At 41.8% G+C, this 11984-nt stretch overlaps 1 pseudogene; it reads left to right on the top strand.

The window, feature by feature from the left end:
* Positions 1-10581: 10581 nt before the first annotated feature.
* LOC105528872 lies at positions 10582-11489 on the top strand (annotated as a pseudogene).
* The last annotated feature ends 495 nt before the right edge of the window (positions 11490-11984 follow it).

Here is an 11984-nt window from a genome sequence, read left to right as displayed (position 1 = left end):
AAAAAAACGCAAAGTCTATTTTCCAACGTTTCTGACCATTTCCTTTGTTGAGTCCTATCATGAACTAATATTGAATCCTAACAGAGCAAACTTTAAAACTAATACACTATAGAAAGAGCATTCCATTGAGCAACAACCAAGCCACAGTCTCCTTCAGGGCAGGCATCGTGTTCTCTGGCTCTCTTTTGCACCCATCAGAGTCTTGGCATAGCAATAAACGCATAGAAAATGCTTGACCAATGAAGGCTGAATTTAGCTGAATGGGACTCAGTGGAGGCAACAGAACCCGAGGCCCAGGATAAAGGAGGACATGCCCCACTTCAGTTCATGCAAGGAGGTCACAAATCTATTGGGCACTAGCATTGACTATAGCCTGAATAAATAATCTATCTTGTATATACATTTTATGATCATTTTTCTTCAAGATAATATAGATGTGGAAATGAACAAAATTCAGATGCATTTGGCAATGTCACTGAATTCACAGTTGCTTTTTGTAATTATGAATTATTTATTTATTTTTTTTTGAGACAGAGTCTCACTCTGTTGTCCATGCTGGAGTGCAGTGGTGCAATCTCTGCTCACTGCAGCCTCGACCTCCCAGGCTCAGGTGATTATCCCACCTCAGTCACCCGAGTAGCTGAGACTACAGGTGCATGCCACCATGCCTGGCTAATTTTTGTATTTTTAGTAGAGACAATTTCACCATGTTGCCAGGCTGGTCTTGAACTTCTGGACTCAAATGATCCTCCCATCTTGGCCTCCCAAAGTGCTGAATTTACAGGCATGAGCCACAGTACCTGGCTGTAATTATGAACTTGTAAACCATTATGAATGCAACTGTTACGTGGGGAATCTGGGACATTTTGTGGCACTTTTACAGAAGCTTCATATTGGAAATATTAGACTAGACAACTCATATTTTTTTTTCTATTCTAAACTTCTTTATTTTATGATTCTCTGACTTGAAGTAGGGTGAAATGATTTGACAATGCCTTCCACCAGTCGGCTTCATTCTTAGAAATTGCCATGCAATGGTGACAATCTCCGCAACTTACCATCAAAACATCAGGAATTTTTCATATTTCCATATCTGGTTCTATAAACATTGTTTTCTGAAAATTTCCTGAATTAGAAAGGTAATTATTGTATTTAATTAGATTTCCTTGTCTTCTTCCAAAAGAGCTAGGTCTTTGAAAGGACACAATGAGATTTTCGACAGTGATGCAAATTTATCAGTCCCATCTGTCATTATAGTCCTCTACACATTATTTGCTCTTATCACACAAAACCATTGTTTTTCTTTTTTCTTGCAATTGCCATTCACCTTCTCACTCCTGCTGATGCATTAGCTGGGGATACAACTTCACCTCTTCTCAGCCCAACCTAGCTACCCTTGGATCTTTTTCCCATTGCATCACTACTATTAGTCACTCTTTCCCACAGCACAGTGGTGTGTGTCTAACCCCGGGCACTCACTCTGCCAGCTGTTTTAGTTCTTCTTTTGTATGGCTCTGCACTATCTGGCCCGAAAGCCACTTCAGTACTAGAACTGCCTCTCATGTGTCTTCTTTCCTCCAGATAACCAAGCTAAGGTGATCTTTAAGTGTTCATTAAATGTCCTGAATGAATGAAATGATAAATGCAGTCACCATGGAAGGCAAATATCTTTGATTATGAAAAAAATTACATTTGAATTCAAAAAGTTCAAATTGGTTTCCAACTTGTAGCTGACATGGTTTAAAATAAGTTTAAATTGAAAAAAAACTTAACCTCCTACTCCTAATTACCTGATGTTCTTTACACTTTATCGAAAGAAAAGTGAAAGGAAATAAATTCTTTCTGCAGAGTTTCTACAGAAAGAATTAATAAACCAATATTATTCCTGGAATTAAAATGATATAAATCGATGGCTCCAGTACCCAGACCAAGATGTGCTGGTAGGATAAGACTCTGAGAGCACACATTTTTGTTAAAGGGAGAAACTACCTTAATTATATCACCACTTATAACAAACCAAAAATTAAAAAAAAAATAGAAAAGAAAGAAAATTACATTTCCTTTGTTGGGGTGAGCATAGACAAGGGAGAAAAAAATACATTTGTTCTTTTAAGTGATTTCTAAACCAAGCAGAAGAAATTAAAATATACAAATAAGAATGAAGACATTTGCTAAAACAGAGTATATTGCATTGTTTGTTCTCCTTCTCTAACCTGCAGAGGGATAGTATACCATTCAGCAGAGAGTCCAGGACATAGAGTTGATAACTGCTAACACGGACAGATTACTTCATCTTGGTCAGGTACTGTGCTAAGCTCTTTACCTGCTTATAATATTTCATCCTTACAATAGTTCTATGAGCTGTAAATTGAGTACTTGTATTATCTCTATTTTACAGACGACCCTTAATAAGATTAGTTTGCCCAGGACGTCAGAGTTACTAAGCAGTGAAGCCAGGATTCAGACTCAAGTAGTCTGATTTCAAAGTGCTAACAACTTTCTATTTCCAGTATGGCTGGAGAATAGAAAACAGGGAATCTAATCTCAATATTATATTTGATCTAGATTTTGAATATTAGGCAGAATATTGACAAAACTGGATGAAGGATAAGATTTTCCAGTTTGAGAGACCAATGTCCTCATAGATGTGTGTATTGTGTGTGTGTTTGTTAATTTCCTATGTATTGTAATATACTGACATTTTATGAAACATTTCTGGCTGGGGAAGAGCCTGCTCATCCAAGAGCTAGCCAACTCTTAGAGATAACAAAGTACCAAACAATGATGGACCACCTCCACAGCCCAAAGCCCACTGAAATTCTTCAAACTGCCAGTCCTATGCTTCTCTTGCCCTGTGTTGCCTTTTTTGGGAACCCCAATGAAGGCTGCAGCCTGAGGGCTCCCTGAGCTTGTTTTCTGCCTCCTGTTTACTCTGATGTCTTTCCCATGTGTCATGCCATGCCTCCTGTCTTGAGGACCTGTACATATAATAAACTTTGCTTTCCTGAGCCTCTCCTCTGTCTCCACTTGTGGCAGCACCTAACTGACCATCATGTAAAAAAAAAAAAAAATCCAAAACAATGTGGCAGTGAGAAAACAAGAGGTATCCCCGGGGTATGGAAGTGGCTCAGTGGGACAAGAGCACAATATCTATGCGGAGCAGAGGCTGGTAAACTGGGCCATGGGCCAGATCTGGCTTAACACCTGTTTTTGTATAGCCTGTGATTAAAGAATGAATTTTATAGTTTTAAGTGACTGGGAAAAAAAAATTAAAAAAGAAAAGAATGACATTTCATGATGTGAAAATTATATAAAATTTGTAAACTTATATGAAATTTCAGCATTCAATAATCAAGTTTTATGGGAACATAGCCACAATCATTCATTTTCTATTGTTCGTGTCTGATTTCAGAGAATTGAATAGTTATGACATAAACTGTGGGGGCTGTGAAACCTAAAATGTTTATTACCTGGCCATTTACAGAGTTTACTAACTCCTGATTGAGGGAATTAACAGGGGGATATTCAGAAGGGTGGGTAAATGGCAACCAGTCTTCAAAAACATGCTTGATGATTTATAATTGGAAAGGCACTAGAGAACATTGAAAGACTTTGAGGGATATGTGGCATAATCAGGATACTAGGCTTTTAAAATTGCAAACAAAAGACATTCCCAGATGCCCTATGTAGTAATAACTTATTATAAGGTCGCAAAGCGAAGCAGGACAGGTGGAGCCATTCTGAGCCCCAGGACTTCCATGCCTCAAGAAAAGTAGCTCATCCACTGCAGGAGTCATCATGACCTCAGGGGAACCACCAACAGAGACTGTCTGGCTAGACTGATTTGACACCCTGTAATATGGAGCATGCCTTATTGCACAAGGTACGATGGCTGGCCTCTTGTATGCCCAGCCTGTCCATGGTCAAGACAATGGTAGAAGAGCATGTTCTTTCTTTCTCAACACTTGGAACTGGAGCCCCAGCAACTGTACAAGAACTGCTTGAGGGGATTTTCCTTTGAAGGAAGATGTGAGCACAGTAGCTCCTTAGCATTTTAAGGATTCTTTCTCAGTGTTAGAGTAAAAATCGTGCCCCCATAGGCCCTGGTGCTACCTTGGGGGACACACCTACCTTGGCTGGAGTGGTGGGGGGAGCTGGGAGATGGGGAGATCTTCACATCAGCCTCTTTGCTCTCATTATCCTGCTCTAGGCTTCACAACTACTCCAAGTATCTTGTTGGTTCAAAGGATCCAAAGGTAGGTATATTAGTCAATTTTCATGCTGCTGATAAAGAAATAGCCATTTAATGAATTTGCAGTTCCATGTGGCTGGGGAGGGCTCACAATCATGGTGAAAGGTGAAAGGCATGTCTCACATGGCAGCAGACAAGAGAAGAGAGCTTGTGCAGGGAAACTCCTTCTTATAATAGTTATCAGATCTCATGAGTTTTACTTATTATCAGGAGAACAGCATGGGAAAGACCTGCCCTACAATTCAATTACCTCCCACAAGGTCCCTCCCACAACATGTGGAAATTCAAGATTGGATTTAGGTGGAGACACAGCCAAGCCATATCACTCCACCCCTGGCCCCTCCCAAATCACACGTCCTCACATTTCAAAACCAATCATGCCTTTCCGACAGTCCCCCAAAGTCTTAACTCACTTCAGCATTAATGCGAAAGTCCACAGTCCAAAGTCTTATCTGAGACAAGGCAAGTCCCTTCCACCTATGAGCCTATAAAATCAAAAGGAAGTTAGTTACTTCCTAGATACAATGAGCGTGCAAGCATTGGGTAAGTACAGCCATTCCAAATGGCAGAAATTGACCAAAACAAAGGGGAAACAGGCCCTATTCAAGTCCAAAATCCAGTGAGGCAGTCAAATCTTAAAGCTCCAAAATGATCTCCTTTGATTTCATGTCTTACATTCAGGTTACACTGATGCAAGGGGTGAGTTCTCATGGTCTTGGACAACTCTGCCCCTGTGGCTTTTCAGGGTACAGCCTCTCTCCCAGCTGCTGTCACAGGCTGACATTAAGTGCCTGTGGCTTTTCCAGGAGCACAGTGTAAACTGTCACTGGATCTACCATTCTGGTTTTTGGAGGACAATGGCCCTCTTCTCACAGCTCCAGTAGGCAGTGCCCCAGTAGGGACTCTGTATGGGGGCTCCAACCCCACATTTCCCTTTTGCACTGCCATAGCAGAGGTTCTCCATGAGAGCCCTGCCCCTGCGTAAGACCTCTGCCTGAACCTCCAGGCATTTCCATACATCCTCTGAAATCTAGGTGGAAGTTCCCAAACCTCAATTCTTGACTTCCATGCACTTGCAAGCTCAACATCACATGGAAGTTGCCCAGGCTTAGGGCTTGTGCCCTCTGAAGCCATGACCTAAGCTCTATGTTGGCCCTTTTCAGCCATGGCTGGAGTGGCTGGGATGGAGGGCACCAAGTCCCTACACTGAATGCAGCACGGAGACCCTGGGCATGGCCTACTAAACCACATTTTCCTCCTAGGTCAGTGGGCCTGTGATGGGAGGGGCTGCCATGAAGACCTCTGACATGCCCTGGAGACATTTTTCCCATTGTCTTGGGGATTAACACTCAGCTCCTCATTACTTATGCAAATTTCTGCAGCCAGCTTGAATTTCTCCTCAGAAAATGGGATATTTTTTTCTATCACATTGTCAGGCTGCATATTTTCTGAACTTTCCTGCTTTCCTTCCCTTTTAAAACTGAATGCTTTTAACAGCACCCAAGTAAGCTCTTGAATGCTTTGCTACTTAGAAATTTCTTCTGCCAGATACCCTAAATCATCTCCCTCAAGTTCAAAGTTCCACAAATCTCCAGGGCAGGGGCAAAATGCTGCCAGTCTCTTTGCTAAAACATAACACGAGTCACCTTTGCTCCAGTTCCTAACAAGTTTCTCATGTCTATCTGAGACCACCTCACCTTGGATTTCATTGTGCATATTATTATCAGCATTTTGGTCAAAGTCATTCAACAAGTCTCTAGAGAGTCCCAAACATTCCCACATTTTCCTGTCTTCTTCTGAGCCCCTCAAACTCCAACCTCTGCCTGTTACCCAGTTCAAAGTTGCTTCCACATTTTGGGGTATATTTTCAGCAGCACCCCACTCCTGGTACCAATTTATTATATTAGTCCATTTTCATGCTGCTGATAAAGACATACCCATTTAGTGGACTTACAGTTCCATGTTGCTGGGGAGGCTTCACAATCATGGCAGAAGGCAAACGGTACATTTCACATAGCAACAGATAAGAGAAGAGAGCTTGTGCAGAGAAACTCCCCCTTATAATAACCATCAGATCTTATGAGAGTTACTCACTACCACAAGAACAGCACAGGAAACACTTGCCATCATGATTCAATTACCTCCCACTGAGTCCCTCCCACATCACATGGGAATTCAAGATGATATTTGAGTGGGGACCCAGCCACACCATATCAGTAGGTAAAAGCTTCAGCTCTGAATTCTAATGTTGTGTCACAAAAACCTAGTCTGTTTTATCTGTTGCTTTAATGACTACTTTGTCTTGTAGCATTCTGTGTCTTTTAATGCAGGCACTTCTGTTCTTTTTCAAAAAAAGGAACAGGAATGAAGGAGAAAGGAAGAGGGAGGGAGGGAGGGAGGAAGGGAGGAAGAAAGGAGGGAGGGATGAAAGGAGAGAGGGAGGGAGGGGAGGAGGGAAAGATGGAAAGAAGAAGGGAAGGAAGGAAGGAAAGAAGGAAGGAAGGAAGGAAAGTGGGAGGGAGGTAGGGAGGGAGGGAGGGATGGGGCAGGGGAGGGGAAGGGGGGAGAAAGAGAGAGAGAGAGAGATGCCCTTCAGAGAGTATCTCTGCATTAGCAATTAAAAGCTGGCAAGGAGCTGGTCATCTATCCTCCTCTGAAGATACTTATTTGTATCACAGTTACTTTGAATAAAATAGTAAAAGATTATCTTTTTAACCAGCTTAGCAAATCCCAACAGTTTTCAAATCTGAGTTTCTGAAAGGTCTTTGTCCTTCTCTTTTCTAAAGCATTGTCATTATTCGAATAGAGTAGCCAGAAACCAGAGTTTTTCAGGAAACTCAAAACCTGAAAAACGAAATAGTTCTTATATAATTGGCAGGGATCCTATACTGAGTGTTGAGAATTATAGAACATGCTCTTCTACCATTTTCATAGCCATGGACAGGCTGAGCATGCAGGAGGCCAGCCATAATACCTTGTGTAATAAGGCATGCACCATGTTAGAGGAAAACAAATCCATCCAACCAGACAGTCTCTGTTGGTGGCTGCCCTAAGGTCATGACTCATCCTACAGTGGATGAGCTACTTTTCTTGAGATATAGAAGTCCTGGAACTCAGAGTGTCTTCACTCCCCTGAGCCAAGTGCCTTGCTGTCCCGCTTCCACAGATGGAGAAAATAGTAAAGTGAACGTGGTGAAATAACCAGGGAGAGAACCTAAATTCTTATCCTTACTCCATTACTCAACCTGTGAGATCTTGAGTGAACTCAAAACCCTTCAGGGACTCTAATTGTTCTGATAGGAGATATGAATAATAACACTTCTGTGACATACATCACAGCTGGCATTGGAGGTCAAGTGGAAATATATACCTTCCAGGCTTTAGAAATTGTCAAATATAGGATAAATCAGAATAAAGGATGTAAACATTAGTATGCAAAATGATATGGTTTTGCTGTGTCCCCACCCAGATCTCATCTTGAATTGTAGTTCACATAATCTCCACATGCTGTGGAAGGGACCTGGTGGGAAGTAATCGAATCATGGGGGCAGATTTTGTCCATGCTGTTCTTGTGATAGTGAAAAAGTCTCATGAGGTCTGATGGCTGTATAAAGGGCAGTTACCCTGCACACCCTCTCTTGCCTGCTGCCATGTAAGACATACCTTTGCTCCTCTTTCACCTTTTGCCTTGGTTGTGAGGCCTCCCCAGTTATGTGGAACTGAGAGTCCATTAAACCTCTTTCTTTATAAGTTACCCAGTCTTGTGTATGTTTTTTAGCAGCATGAAAATAACTAATACACAGAATAAATGTGACCGCATTCATATTGCCAGAATAAGTGTTCTTAGCTGCAGGAGAATGAGCCCTCATGCCAGGCCAGATTGATGAGGGGTTACTTTGTGATGATTTGGAGTTTCATGAGGGTCTTGAAGACAAGAGAAAAAGAAAGCATTCTAGGCTACAAGAAAGGTGCGGAAATAAACTTGGACGCCAAAATGTTTGATGTATGTTTAAGGAGCAGTAAATAAACTAGATTACTGGCTGGAGCAGACCAAGTGTGTTAGCAAAGTTGTGGGACATGAATGTGGAAAAAGTAAGTTGAAAACACACCATTGGAGGCCTTGAATGGCAAGTTTAGATATTTGGGTTGTTCAGAAGAAAAGGGCCAGTAATTTTAGAGTAATGACTTGGCAATAGTGTGCAACTACATCAGGGAGAGATGGGCAGCAGCCGGACCCTACTAGCAGCCATTGCTTTCATGCATCTAGGGACAGGATAAGGAATTAAGCTGAAGCTATCGTTGTGCTGGCTGCTCTGAAGGACCTGGTAGCTGAAGAGGCTGTAGGGAGAATGAAGAACCACTTCCTCTGAGTTTGGCTGGTATAAGGAAATGAGATACTATTGTTGGAAATGGGGAACATATAAGAGGGAATTCTCATTCTGGGAGGAAAAATTAACTCACTTTTCAGCCTCAGTGTTTGAGGGGAGGAACATATGGGTCTTGAAAGGATTCTAATTCACCACACAGAAAAGGGCTTTGAGGAAAGAAGGGGCATGAGGGGGCTTGGACCCCCTCCCCCGCTCCCAGAGAAAGACAGGAGGTAACCATTGCCAAACTTTGATAGACTGAGAAGGCTCTCCAAGAAAGGCATGACGAAGGCTTAGAGAACTCCAGCAAGGAGGGAGACAGCTTCCAGAGGAACCTGAATAAGGGAGAAAGAAAGGCTGAACTCTCACATTCAAACCCTTGGTGGTCTGAGCCTGACCTTCCCTGTAGGTCTCCCACACAGAGGAAAACTGCAATTCAAGACAAATGTTTCTGAACCAGGCAAATGGGGAGTCAGACACCAAGGAGTGCTAATTTATATTTAAATACAACATTTTTATTACTTTTCTAGAAATTTGACACCAACCCTCATTTTAAACTAGACAAAGCAGCATAACTTTTTTCTTTCAAAATGATTGACACTCAAAAGGTAATACCCTTTAAATTCCTCCAATTAAAGCAAATTTAATTTTAAGTTTAATTAAAGGAAACTTTAATTAGAAAGAAGATTAAATTTTAATTAAATTTCTCTAAAATCTTCATACCGGCCTTTACAGCTAATATTTCTGTCAGAAATCAAATCCCTCCTTAATATTCTAAAATTCTTTTCTAGCATTTTCCTTCGTATTAAAACAGCATCTCACCAGCTGTACCTGCCACTGTGAAAATTATTCCCATCTTAAAATACTGGAAATACAACGGAGAAACCAAAGTCTCCCTGGGCAGAGAAGGAAAAACAACATATTCTATTATTGATGAGATTTTTATTTTCCATCTCCTCCCAGTCCTTTCTGAAGCGATTAGGTGTGATGGGCCTGCTGTGAGCCAGTTGTACTGCATCCACAGCATCAACAAATATTTATGGAACACCTACTGTGTGCATGGCCCTGCACTAAGTTTCCTGTCTAACAGGGAAATGTTAAAATCCTAGCTCAGCCAGAGACGCTAGCCGACAGAGCCTAGACGACAAACTACACCTAGTGGTTTCTTGACGGCTGCTTCGTTCCCAGAGTCAGGAAGAGAAATGCCATCTCCCCCCAGCTGGTCCAGCATCTTCCCCCTGCCCCAAGCTGCTTGATGCTAGCGAGAAAGGCCTTGAATTAAGAGACATAAGTCTCAGATTCTAGACTTAAATAGTCATTAGATAACAATATTATCTTTGGGAAAACCCTAAACTTTCCATTTTTCACATTTCTCTTTTGTAAAATGGGGTAATAAAACCCAAGGATGTCATAAGGATCAAATGAATTAACGTAGATAGAAAAAGATTCTGAGAACGGCAAAGTGCCGGTTAGTGTAACTTATGAGGATATTGCTGACTGGCCTTCCCCTTCCCCCCGCAGATTCTGCCTGCTTTAAACACTCTAGCTGGGTCCTCAGCCGTCCCCGGATGTCTTCCGGTTCATTGATTGCTGTTCTCACATTCACCATGATGTAAAGGTGGTTCTGTTAATCTTCCTTCCCACAACTACCTCCTGTTACCACATTGCGTGTCCTCATTCCTTTCCTCTCAAGACCTCTTCTTGCTCTCTGTCAACCCATAACCAAGCTCACCTCCTCCCAGAAGCCAGCACTGAGCAGAGCCCCGGACAGGGAACATTCCCTTGCTCCTGATACTCCTTTAGACACGCACCCTCCCCTAGACTGCTCTACGCTCTGGATACTGACATATAGCAGAGCCTCTGCCTCCAGAAATGTGGAACATACTTCAAGACCCCCCACAGAAGAGTGAAGTTAAAATAAAGTGAGAATAACGAATTTCATTAAGGCCTCCCCAGGCAGGGATGCTGGGGCTTGGCAGCGGGCTGAGGCAGCTCAGGGCAGCATTGAGTACTCGGGGCTCCACTCGGCTCCCTCTTGGCACCAAGATGCAGAGGAAAGCTGGCGCGATGACGAAGGGTAAAAGCCAGATCAAAGAACCAGAGAGACCACTTCCTCCCTTAGGTCCTGTGGCAGTTGTTTCTGAAGGTTGTGTCACCATAGCCATCCATGCCAAACCTGGCTCCAAACAAAATACTGTAACAGATTTGACAGCAGAGGCGGTACATGTGGCTATCGCCAGCGCCTCCATTGGAGAGGGAGGATGATGCTGAGCTTTACAGCGTATCTGTCCAAGGTTTTAGAACTCAGGAAGAGTGATGTGGTTTTGGATAAGGGTGGTACTTCGCATGAAAAGGTAGTGAAGCTTTTGGCCTCCACAAATCTAGAAGAAATCTTGAGGAAATTTACAAAGAAAGCTGAAAACAAAGCAAGAAATGGAAACTACATCCTTGAGAAACATTTATTGCTAATGATGAAGAGGTCGTTACATGCACATTCAAATATATATATGACTCCAAAAAGTAGACATTTGAAAAATAATATATATTGAACATATATATTATGTTCAATATTGAACATGGGTTCTAAAATCCCTGACCCCAAACAGCCTGGAACCTGTTACTCTGATTTCATGGCATTATAGAATAACAGAGCTGGAAAGAATATTCAAAGTGACCTGATTTAACACCTTTCATTCTCTGGTGGGGCTTCTGATATCCAGGAGTTGACAGACTTGTTCAAGATCATAACATGCAAGATGGCAACTCAAATCCAACACTCGTGACTCCTTGTTGAATGCAGTTTATCAGCTTGTAAATTAAAATTACCATATCTCCACGACAGTTCTGGAATTCTGGGGATTGCCTTCTAATCCTGTTTACAAGTAACAGAAAACCTGTTACACTGTTCTGTAGTGTTACCTTATATTTTAAAATGCTTATGTAAATGAAAGAAAATAATTTTTTACATCTGTTAAAGACTATATGGACCATTTTATAAAAAAGTAATGAATAATCATGACTTGTAATTAAACATGAATTATATGTTTGAGAAAAAAAAGAATTTCATTAAATGAAAGGTATCGTGAATTTACTTGACAGGAAGAAAAATCTCATCTTCACATGTTTCTAGGTTGAGTTTCCCATCCCTGTAAAGAAACTGTGCTAAGCTCTGTGCCCTGTACTCCCTGTACATGTCAATCACACACCCCATTTCCTTCAGTTCTAATACGTGCAAGGGCCTGTGATGCATGCTCTGGAGAGAAGTTCTCTAACTTTATGTGTTATTATCCCCTAACACGCTAGATGCCTCCTCCCCAGGGTGCCTTTCACCCTGGACCTGGAACACCACTGTCTCCTAAATCCTA

Source organism: Mandrillus leucophaeus, unplaced genomic scaffold (assembly GCF_000951045.1).
Source record: "Mandrillus leucophaeus isolate KB7577 unplaced genomic scaffold, Mleu.le_1.0 Scaffold1187, whole genome shotgun sequence".
Lineage (NCBI taxonomy): Eukaryota > Metazoa > Chordata > Mammalia > Primates > Cercopithecidae > Mandrillus > Mandrillus leucophaeus.
The sequence above is the reverse complement of the archived record's forward strand: the minus strand, read 5'-3'. Positions and strand labels throughout refer to the sequence as shown.